The 12,210-nt window shown below is 35.6% G+C and overlaps 1 pseudogene; it reads right to left on the minus strand.

Moving 5' to 3' along the window:
• Positions 1-2,771: 2,771 nt before the first annotated feature.
• LOC145800345 (galactinol synthase 1-like) lies at positions 2,772-11,904 on the minus strand (annotated as a pseudogene).
• Positions 11,905-12,210: the final 306 nt, after the last annotated feature.

A 12,210-nucleotide genomic window follows, 5' to 3' on the forward strand; every position in this document is an offset into this window, starting at 1 on the left:
TATGGGCGTGATGAATTTGGTTATAGATTGTGGGATCCGGTCGACAAGAAAGTTATTCGAAGCCGTGATGTTGTGTTTCTTGAAGACCAAGCAATTGAAGACTTTAGCAAAGGTGATCAACCGGAGCTAAAAATTAGTGATCTCATTGACATGGATCCATCTCCTTCATCTTCAGTTGATGATGAAAATGGGGGAGATGTGCAGCCACCTATTGAAGATGTGGAGGATGACGCTAATCCTAATGAAGTTGAGCCTGAAATTGAGGAAGAGCATTCAACTCAAGAACTGCTACCACAACTTGAGTTGAGAAAATCTGCAACGGACTGACAACCTTCAAGAAAGTATCCTCCCAATAAATTTGTGTTGATTTCCAATCAAGGGGAGCCTGAGAGCTACCAAGAAGCAATTGAACATGCAAAGAAAGGTGATTGAAAAAAGGCCATGGAAGAGGAGATGAATTCTTTACTTGAAAATCACACCTATGATTTAGTGAAGTTGCCTAAGGGGAGGAAAATTTTGAAAAATAAGTGGGTTTTCAAATTGAAGAATGATGGCAGGAATCTGAAGTACAAGGCACGTCTTGTTGTGAAAGGCTTTGGGCAAAAGAAAGGTATTGATTTTGATGAAATATTCTCGCCAGTTATGAAGATGTCTTCTATTCGGGTTATACTAGGCATGACTGCAAGTATGAACCTTGAAGTTGAGCAACTTGATGTGAAGACCGGATTTCTTCATGGTGACCTTGAAGAAGAAATTTACATGGAGCAATTGGAAGGTTTTGTGGAAAAAGGGAAAGATAAATTTGTTTGCAAATTGAAGAAAAGTTTGTATGGCCTGAAGCAAGCCCCATAGCAATGGTACAAAAAATTTGACTCTTTTATGATAAATAATGGTTTTTCTAAAACCACTTCGAACCATTGTGTGTTTGTGAAAAATTTCCCGGATGGCAAATTTATTATTCTTTTGCTTTATGTTGATGACATGTTAATTGTGGGTCAAGATTCTACCATGATTAACAAGTTGAAGTTAGAGTTGAGTAAATCTTTTGTTACGAAAGATTTGGGACCGGCAAAGCAAATACTTGGTATAAAAATTGTTCGTGATCGCAAAGAGGGGCTGATTTGGTTGTCTCAAGAAAGCTACATTGAGAAAGTTCTTGAGAGGTTCAACATGAATAAAGCAAAGCCGGTTGGTTGTCCATTTGCAGGTCACTTCAAGCTTAGTTCGAATCAATGTCCTACAAGTGAGAAAGACAAAGAAGAGATGTTGAAAGTTCCTTATGCTTCAGCAGTTAGTTCTTTGATGTACGCCATGGTTTGTACAAGGCCGGATATTGCTCACGTCGTTGGTGTGGTGAGTCGTTTTCTCTCTAATCCGGGTAAAGAACATTGGGCAGCGGTAAAATGGATTCTAAGGTATCTTCGAGGGACTTCGAAGGTGTGTTTGTGTTTTGGGGATGGAAAGCCGATGCTTGATGGGTTCACAGATTCTGACATGGCCGGTGATGTTGATTCTAGAAAATCTACTTCGGGCTATTTGATGACTTTCGTAGGGGGAGCTGTGGCATGGCAATCAAAATTACAAAAATGTGTTGCTCTCTCAACTACCGAAGCTGAATTTATTGCCATTACGGAAGCTTGCAAGAAAGAGTTATGGTTGAAGAATTTTTTACAAGAGTTGGGTTTGAAGCAAGAAAAGTATGTGCTTTATTGTGATAGTCAAAGTGCTATTCACTTGAGTAAAAATTTTACTTTTTATTCAAGATCGAAACACATTGATGTAAGATACCATTGGATTCATGATGTGTTAGATTCGAAATTATTGCAACTCGAAAAAGTTTACACAGATGATAATATTTCGGATATGTTGACAAAGACTTTGTCGAGGGACAAACATTTAAAGTGTCGAACTTTGACGGGTATGGTTGATATCTCCACCTAAGTCGGTAGGAGGAGAATTGTTGGGTATATCTCCTTATTGGAGTGTGGGACCCAATTGGTTTGTTAAAAGAATTCTAATTTGATTTGGTTTGGGTATAATATATTTTATATATATTATATCTAATTTTTTGGAGACCTAATTCAATTTGATAACAACTAGATTTTGATGAAACAAATCTAAGATTTAACAATATATATATTGTTTTGTGTGCGTTCCGGAGTAGAGTAGCAGCTACAATTCAATTTGGTGGAAATAGTGTAGCGGCTAATTGATTTCGGGACTTGGGTAATCAATTTGGTGGACTTTGCTTTGTGAGTAGCAGTTTGTTTATCTCTAATTCGAAGTTGATTTGGGTTGTTATTTTGGGTCTTCTTCAACTCTGGCTTTGAAGATTTTGGTTCATCTATTTGGTGAGGTCTTTCCTCTTGTTTATTTGTGATTATTTGAAATTACCTAAGGGTGGTTTTGTAAGACCATTTGTGTCTCGTTTGTAATCATTTGGAAACTCTTTGGTTAATAGTGGAATCGGATTTCGATCCCGTGGACGTACCTCACATTGAGCGAACCACATAAAAATTCTTGTGTTGCTTTTGATTTAATTTTTTCGCATAGTTTTTATTCCCATTGATTGATTTACTTGTGGGGAATCACATATTTTCCCTAACAGCCATCTGGTGAACCTCTTATGGTATGGGGTTTACTACAATTGTTGGAAAAACCTCATACAAAGTCATACATACAATTACAACAATCTATCCACCATCTTTGTTTTTCATTCAATTGTTGGAAAAGCTCCTTGTTGAGGCAAAGAATAAAATCTCCATAATCACCTATTCAATAATTTGATAGCCAATTGAACCTTGGGCAAGAAATGCAAGAATCAAAGACATGATTGAGGGCCTTAATATGTTCTTCTGCCTCACTGGGATTGAATCTTTAGCGTTGAAATCAAGCAATTTATCATTATAAATATCCAACCATTTTGCGACCAACATTTTGACATCCTCTCTATCCATGTTAGCTTCTTTGCCGGTGTACTTCCTTGGCTTTGACCCCTTAAATTTTTGGAAATTAAAGTGAAAAAAAGTTAACAAAATGGACTTGTGTACCAAACTATGGTTCTAATTCAAATTAGCAAGACAAATGTGGAAGAAGTTCAAGAAGATTAACGGATTTTCTAGATTAGTTGGAAATACTTACAACTGCACAATAGTGCACTACTTTAACTTTTTTGAGCTCAGCAATCTCCAGATGGTACCATAAAATTGGAAGAACAAGGTTGTATACCACAGGAATGGGTTTGAACATGTGTTTAAAGAAGATGTTCGAGAAATCCTATAATTTACACCCAAAAAACAAAAAATTAGACAAAAGATGGATGTAATATTAGGTAACATGTAGACTATTTGATAGGATGTGGTGAGAAAATTTGTAACTTTAGGTATGCACTTTGATCTTTATTGTCTTTCTACAGTTGTATATATAGTGGCGGAGATGACTTCAATAAACCTCAGTACCACAGGGGACTTGGCAATCCCTCATATATCAAAATAGGAATCGACTACTCGTGCATCCAACTGAAAAGGTGCTATTGGGTTTTAATTATAAATTGTATATTTTGTACTACTTTTTAAAAGATCATTAATGCATAAAATCAAGTTGATTAAAGATCAATAACCGCATGGTCAGTATAATTTCAATAATAAACTGTTTAGATTTTTAATACTAATGTGATATAATCATGTGATTACTGAAAGTCAAACAATTAAGGTGGACCACAAATGGGCCCACCAAATCGAATAGTGCCTCTAGTTAAATGCCTAATTGGAGAGACTCCCATACATGGATATAATTCAGAATTTTAATTATCAGTTGACATGTATTAAAATTTTAAACTTTCAATACTAATATTCACTGATATGTATTGTTTGTATAGTACATATTCATACAAATCTCGATACAATTATTTAAATTATGCTATAACTGACTTGATCTGGAAAGATTCCTGGTGGGGTGATCTGTAGAGTCTTGAGCATGTTTTGGTAAGCCTCGTGGCTAGGTTCGAACACAAAAAAATTGAAGTACAAAGGAGGGGGTGAACCCATCTCAGTTGGCCATCTGACCTTTTTCGGGCATAGTTGGCAGTACCCAATGGAGTACTGAGGTGAGTGGCTTCATATATTCTCACAGAAACAGTCAGGGACGGCATAGAAGTAGCCGTCGGGCAAGTCAAAAAGGTAGTCGATGTTGTCAACAACTAGGATGTCTGCATCCAAATAGATCATCTGGTTGTACTCCTCAAACTGGATATTTAAGAACACCTATCAATTAATATGTTTCAAACAAAACTCCAATCTCTGGTTATTAACATAAGCAATAAGGCATATATTTTTGTGCTATGTAATTGGCTCTCTAACGACTGGTGGATTGGAACATAGATTTGATATTATTATGTAGATTAATTTTATTGGAGAGAACTAATTTATTGTGGGTTTTTTAAGTTACAAAAATCGCATGGTATTGACAGACCACCACCTTCCGCTTCTTGTTCTCCTCTTCCTTCCCTTTCTCCCTTCTCTGATTAAATGAAATCACATTTAGAATTTAGGACAAAATTATATGGAATCAACTCAGTGACAATTTACCATTGGATATAAGCAATATTGGTAAATTACTATTTTACCCTAGAAAAATGGCATGTGTTGATGAGGGTTGATTTGGAAAGTGATTTTTTTAGTACGGTTTTGATTTTTTGTTATAAAAAAAAAAACAAAAAAAAAAAAACACAAAACACAAGAAAAAAATAAAAAATAAAATAAATAAAAACTAGTGATTGGGAAAGTGGCCTTTTATAGAAACATTCAAAAAATAGTGAAAATAAAAAGAAAATCCTTGATTTTTTTGGGTTTATTTTTGGGAGCCACTATTCTTACTCCATTTTGTTCCAAATACACTCTCTTATTTGTCCTTACTAGACATAGTTGCATTAATACCTTTGGAATTTTAATTTTTTCAAGGATTGTTTTTTGTGTGGAAGGGCATTCATGGAACTATGTATAATAAGGACAAAGAAGGGAGTATATTTAGAGTAAAGTAGAGTGAGAATAGTGGCTCTCTTGTTTTTTTTTTCTTAAATGACTTTTTGACTACATTAGTCAATTGTCAAACGTACCTCACAAATGATATTTTTGTCCAAAATCCTAATTGTGGTTTTCAATTAACCAAATTAAGATATAATTCAAAATTTAAGATCAAAACCGAGCAAATTAAAATTGTAACAGCCACAATAACTCAATGAACTAAGTATATGAACGACTGGTATAATTTTTTCAATATGAGAGAGAGAGAGAGAGAGAGAGAGAGAGAAAGTATAATAAATGAAAAACTCAAAACTGAGCCCAAGTGCAAGCAATAAGAAGATTGTGAAAGGCACAAGCATGAATGGCCAAAGCTAGCCAGGAGTACAAGGCTTAGTGGAGTATAGTACGTACTTACAGTCCACACACACAGCTTGGTGGAGTATGGCTTCACTGTGGATCCTTTCAATCGGAATCTGACTCTTCGGTGGGTAGATCGGCTCGATGATCTCATGAACGACACAACCTTCCTTGACACCTCAAGGCCTTATGGTGGTCCTCCGGCACGTCCGGCATGACTGCAACCACCAGTGGGTATGCACTCTTCACCTTTCTCAAACACTTAGCCAATGCAACTACACCTTTCACATAATCACCATTACCTGCTAAAAATGTCACGTATGCCCTTTTTAAGTACCCTCCATTCAGTGTTGGAACAACAGTACTAGTCCCCTTCACAACATTTACAAACGAGTATAGTTCCATTATAGACTACGGAAAAGAGGCTAAGAATGAGGATTGCTTTTGTTTCACAATTGGCACCAGCCCACTTTATAAATAGGCACCAAAACGACATGAAAATTATAATTTGTCTAAAAAATAAATCTTTTGACACTAAATTATTTAGCTTCTAAAAGTACATTTCTTCATGACATTTAAAATTTTACCATTAGAAGTTTTTTAATTTTTTTTTTTTGTTTTTTTTTTTATAGTTTTGGGATTGACGTTTTTGTGATGACTCCATGACAATTGAAATTAATTTCCTAATATTTTTTACAACAAAATTTTTACTTATATAAACAAAAAGAGTAACGCTATACAAATAAAACATATAGCATTGTCACAAACAAAAAAAATTCATACATAATGCTAAAATAATTCCTATGAACCATTCAATGGTTACTGTCTTTTTTTTTTTTTTTTCGTGAACAAAAAAAAGGATGCTCTGAAATGTCATCATGCACTACAAGAATTAACACTTTTGGCAACAAAAAAATTGATCGCTAAAAGTCTATTTTTGGTCGGCAAAAGTTATCCGCGACCAATTTTTTTGGTCGCTACTTTGGTCGCCAATTGAGGGTCGGCAAAAGTAATTCGCGACCAAAATTTTGGTTGGTCGGCAAAAGTTGGATTTGCCGACTAAATTTTTGGTCGCTAATTATTTAATTACCGCGACTAATTTATTTTGTCGCTAAAACACTTTGGTCGCGAAAAGTCGCCTTTTGCCGACCAAATTTCTTAGTCGCCAATTGACACATTTCGCGACCAAAAAATTTTGGTCGCCAATCGTGACATTCCGCGACCAAAAAGTTTGGTCGCCAATTGTGACATTCCACGACCAAAAAAGATTTTGGTCGCCATTTGTTACTTTCCGCGACCAATACTTTTGGTCGGCAAAAGTGAGTTTCCACGACCAAGAGCTGTTTTGGTCGGCAATAGATGTATTTTTTGCGACCAAAACTCTTGGTCGGCAATTGTCATTTTTTGCAAAAAAAAATTATTTATTTGTCGCGACTAATAAATTGGTCGCCAAAGCAGGAAAACAATACATCTGTAATTCCTAATAATTCATTCAATCCATAATAAACCTATAATTTTAAAGCATCATTCAAATTAACTGAATCATTAACATTCAATCACAATACATAATTCATTAACATTCGACACAATACAACTATTCTAAGTTTTCATTCACAAGTCACATCCATCTAGCATAACAATTTGAAACATAACTATTTGTTATCCATGCGCAGCTATCAACAAATAAAACTACTAATATTTGCTATCAACAAGTAAGGTGCTTAGCAGCTGCTTTAGCATCCTTTATGTTCCTAATGCACTCCACTACCTCCTGATTTGTCATTACCTGATACCAAAAGTCCAGTCTGTTCAGAGCATACATTACAGGGAAAAAGAGAAATATACACACAAAAAAAAAAAAAAAAAAACAGGTGCCAATAGAAACCAAACGCGGAATGGGACACAAAACTCTGTGTTCCTAGCATGACTGATATGATACAGATCAATTACAGCACCAAATTTCACAAGCAGCAATAGCTAGAAAATGTTTAATATCTATTGAATCAGCACAGACAGTGAACTGATATGTACCAATGATAACAAATGATTTAGTAAGAGAATTTTAAAATTTGTAGACAAAGTAGAAATGTATATATATATATATATATAATCACAATCTACAATATAAACAGAGTAATTAACACCAAATGACCCATAATACAGTGATGACGATAGTTTTTACCTTATCCGCTAGTTGAAAGCTCATGATTGCATGATAAGGGCAGCTAGTGTTGTCAATAAACATTGCCTAAACTTGGATTCAGGTATTTGATGGCATAGATCACTGTAGGTAAGTCTAGAACTGGAAGATATTTAAAAACTAAATCAGAACCAGCATGGTTTATGCTAAAACCAAGCAATGTATGCAGAGATATAAAAGTAACACCTACTACTTTGCATATTGGAAGGTTCCAGGTCCTGCCAAATTTAAATAGTATCTCATTGAGAATGTCGTTCAATGAAAAAGTGTCTACGTGTGTGTGTGTGTGTGTGTGTCATTCAACCATTATTTAATTATCCACTCTATCAAGGGTTATATGCTCACATAATTAAATAATTCATATATTCCGCTTCTACCATTTCCATTTACGGTGATCATCACTTGTGGATGACTCAAGGTTATAATTTTGCATGTAATACAGTGGCATCAAAATGATAACCATAATGATATACTTGGTTCTATTGATCTTAAGGAAATGTAACACACAAACCACGCCTAGGCCAAAGAAGTCCAAACCCACAAACTTATCTCCAAAAGGGCCTGACTCACGAAAGAGTGATGGAGACTTATTGGCTCACTAGGGTGGGACAACTACTGGATGTGGGCCGAATACACTTTTCTGTCCTTTGATCTTAAAGAAGTATAAACGAAACAGAGAGAAACCATATCGGAACAAAAATAAGTCCAAACTCATGCACTATATAGCGACCCCGGTCTTTTCCCATTTGATCATTGTATCCAGACTTGGGTTCCGTTTATTCTGTCATTGTATATTTGTTGTTGTTGTCCTTTATTTTCTCATTTGGAGTTATAGGATGCAATGGGCAGGTTTGTAGAAGGTTGGTTGAGCTTGGGAGCAAAGAGTTGCTGCCCAGATTTTTGACCCTTCGCTCGAGCGAGCAGTTCTTCGCTCGAGCGAGCTCTTTGTTTTGGTCCGTCGCTCGAGCCAGGGTTTCTTCGATCGAACGAGGATTGCGTTTTGAAGTAAGACCTGAGAGCAGAGGTTTTTGGCTCGAGCGAGCTTTTCTTCGCTCGAGCGAGTTAGTTCGTTCTTCGCTCGAGCGAGATTTCCTTCGCTCGAGCGTGTGTCTGGTTACAGACCTGAGGGTTTGAGTTCTTCGCTCGAGCGAGATTTCTTTCGCTCGAGCGAGATTTTGGGTTGTTGGCTCGAGCAAGGCCTCCTTGGCTCGAGCGTAGATTTTCTGTGTCTGGTCGCTCGAGCGACCAAGTCTTCGCTCGAGCGAGCCTGTCCAGTTTATATACGTAGCAGCGGGTTTTGATCAGTTTTTTTTCATCTTCTTTTTTATTCCAAACCCTAGGTCCGACTTCTCTCTCTCCCCACTCACCTTCTCTCTTAGGTTTGATCTATTTAGAGTGTGTTTCTACCCTAGTTGCTTTATTAAAAAGATAGAGGGAGTCGAGGGCTTTCATTTAATCTGAACATTTGGCGATTTGGAGCACATTGGTATTTGGGTATTCATCTCTGTCTTCTCCATTTGGGTTGTTTTCTTCGAGGTAGGGATTTCCAACTCTATTTTATAAGTTTTGTTCTAAGTTTTGGTATTTTGATAAATTAGGGTTACTTTGATAATTTTGGGAAAAACCCTAGTTGTTTAAATTAATTAATTTGTATAATTAATTTAAGGGAATTGGGGAATTTGGTTAAATTCATGAAATTGGGAAATTTATTGATTAAATGGTGTAGTTGGATAATGTAAATCACTCGCCCATTGAATTGTTGATATATTTATTTCCAGTCTAGAAATAACTGTTTTGGGCTATCGGTGGAGGATAGTCGTGATTGTTGTAGACATTGCATGTGGATTAGGAATAACTGAAACTAATCACATTGGTTAAGTCATTAATTTTGATTATTGCATTGATACAGAAAATACGTGTATTGATTGAGCATTGCATTTGCATACATTGTTTTCTATGGGAGGAGATAGGGGATGTACTCCACGGTTTAGGGGAAGATAGGGGATGGACCTCTAAACCGGATTTTGTTTGGGAGGAGATAGGGGATGGACTCCATTAGCATCACTTTTATGTGTGCTTATTTATATAGAAGTGTTTTATTGATACAACACTAAAATGTGTATCAATCTGGAAGTATGAAGTGTTTTGATTTGAGCTTGAGTCTCATTTGTTTGCTGATATTGGAAGGATGTGAATATGATATATATAATTCACTGTTGTAAGTTTGGCCAGGTTCTGAGCCATGTTGATAAAATTGGAAAGTAAAACGTGTCTTAGACAATAGTGTCATGAGACTGTAAAATGAAGTAATTGATTATCTTGGTTAACCATTTGTTGAATGCTATTGCTTTATTCATTGCTTATATGTGGTTTAGTATATTTCTACTGGGCTGTGGCTCACCCTTTATGGGAACATCATTTTCAGGTTCAGGTGATAAGCTACCTCCAAGGACTTAGCTTGGAAGGACTTGGACTTTGAAGACTATTTCTAGTTATTTGTTTTTTTTCATTGTTAGTACATGTAAACACTCAAGCCTAGGGCTTTATTTATATTTGAGTTAGAACTCATACTTTTGGTGTCCAAGTGTTGGCTTGGAAAGATGTAAGCCGTTAGGGCATTTAATTTGATGTTACATGTAATGTTTTTGTTTAGTAAGACTCTGATGAATATTATAATGAATTATTGAAGTGTTTTCTTTAAATAATGCATGTCATTGATATATATAATGGGTTAATTTTTGAGGGCGTTACACACTACCTCCAGAAGGGCATAACACTAAGATGACTGGAGAGTTATAAGACCCACTAAAATGAGACAACTATGCGATGAGGGACGAGATACACTTTTCTTTCTTTTGTTCTTAAGGAAATCTACAGATTGATAAACTACACCTGGCCCAAAGAAGTCCAAACCAACGCACAAACACAATGATATGCTAGTATCTTGTTTCTTTTCACTTTGTTTATCTCCAGCTGCTTCAGTAATGAATTCAATTGATAATAGAATGCAGCAGCATACCTCCTGCAAAATATTTTTCAAGACAGAATGGGCTACTGAGAGAACCTCCTGCATAAAGAAGCTTTGTATCTTTTCAGCAAGACCAGAAACATCCCCAATCAATGCATAAGCATCAACCACCTATAAAGCATTGAAACACTCGTATCAAGAAAAAAATGAAAACAACAAGAATGCTGAACAACAATTGTTACTTTCTTTTTTTCTTTTTACCATTGTATTGGCTAAGTTACTTGTGCTGTGTTTCGTGTGTGTGTGTAAGCAATGGACATGTGTGTCCCCCAAGCATCAGAAGTGTGTCTTGGTCTAAAACTAATAAAAAATAATAATATAACACATTTGACTATATGCCCAACACATGTCAGGAAGTGTCCATGCTGGTAACAAGACCAACATGTGGACATGCACATTTGACTATATGCCCAAAATATTGTTATTTGGATTTTGGACATGGACATGCACCTTGGAAGTTTCCATACTGGTAACAAGTCCATTGAAAAAACCAACCACGTAATGAATGCATAAAAAGATGTCAGAGAGAGCAGAACACATCAAACATTGCAACAATGATTAATCCCCAATCAATAATTACTATAAGAAAAGAATTGTAACAATTATTTAATAATATCCAGTTTTGACTATTGACTAATGATATCTAGTACTAAATATTGATATGAACAATAAAATATTCCAAAAAAAAGTAAAACCAAAAGAATTTTAACCTAGAATGATTGAAGTAGAAATTGCATTCCTGATGCAAAATCCAAAAAATCAAAAATAAAAAGACCAACATGTGGGAAACAGAGTATAAAAGCAAAGAAAGAATTGAGAATTGTAACCAATTTCCCCAAGAAATAAAATTGACAAGACCAGGCATCTTCTGGTTGATATAAAGTATACAGATCATTATACAGGCCGACAAGTTGAACATCTCAATAACAATACCAGATGATGCAGTTAAATCACCATACATGTTCCAAAGTACATTTCCTTATATTACAAAGAAAACCAGGTATCAATTTATAAAAAAAAAAAAAAATATTGTCCTAATTAGGTCAACAATTGATCCAAACCTAGAGCCCGCTTGAGCGTTGATCGAGCAAGGCAATTTGGAGCTTTTTGGAAAATAAAAGCGTGCTCAAGCTCGAGCTGGAATCAAGCCCACTTCATGTGGGACCTTTTGGAGTTGAAACTCCAAGAATCCACCTAACCAACTCACTTGGGTTGTTATACATGCCAATACAAAAGTTGTACACAGTTTCTAAGAATCCCACACTTCTTTTAAGAATTAGAAGATCCACAACCTCCATATTTAAATTGCAAATGAAAATCTCATTCCACAAGTAATTTAGTTTAATCTTTCTACACCTATATCAATCTTTAAAATGGAGAGTAAATTAAAAATTTGGAAAAAAAAATGCAGAGAGTTGTAGAATTCTAAAGAAACAATGTAAAATTTTAGGTGAGAGAAGACGACATGACAATTCCATGACTATAATGATGGATTTTGTTCTAGCAAACGTGGGTGTTTTGCAATGTTTAAGGTGGTATGGATTGAAGCAAATAAGATCGTTAGCTATAAGACACCATTTTGGATTCCTAAAATAAATTATTGG

Source organism: Camellia sinensis, chromosome 10, assembly GCF_055761805.1.
Source record: "Camellia sinensis isolate YWXY chromosome 10, ASM5576180v1, whole genome shotgun sequence".
In the NCBI taxonomy this organism is placed as follows: Eukaryota; Viridiplantae; Streptophyta; class Magnoliopsida; order Ericales; family Theaceae; genus Camellia; species Camellia sinensis.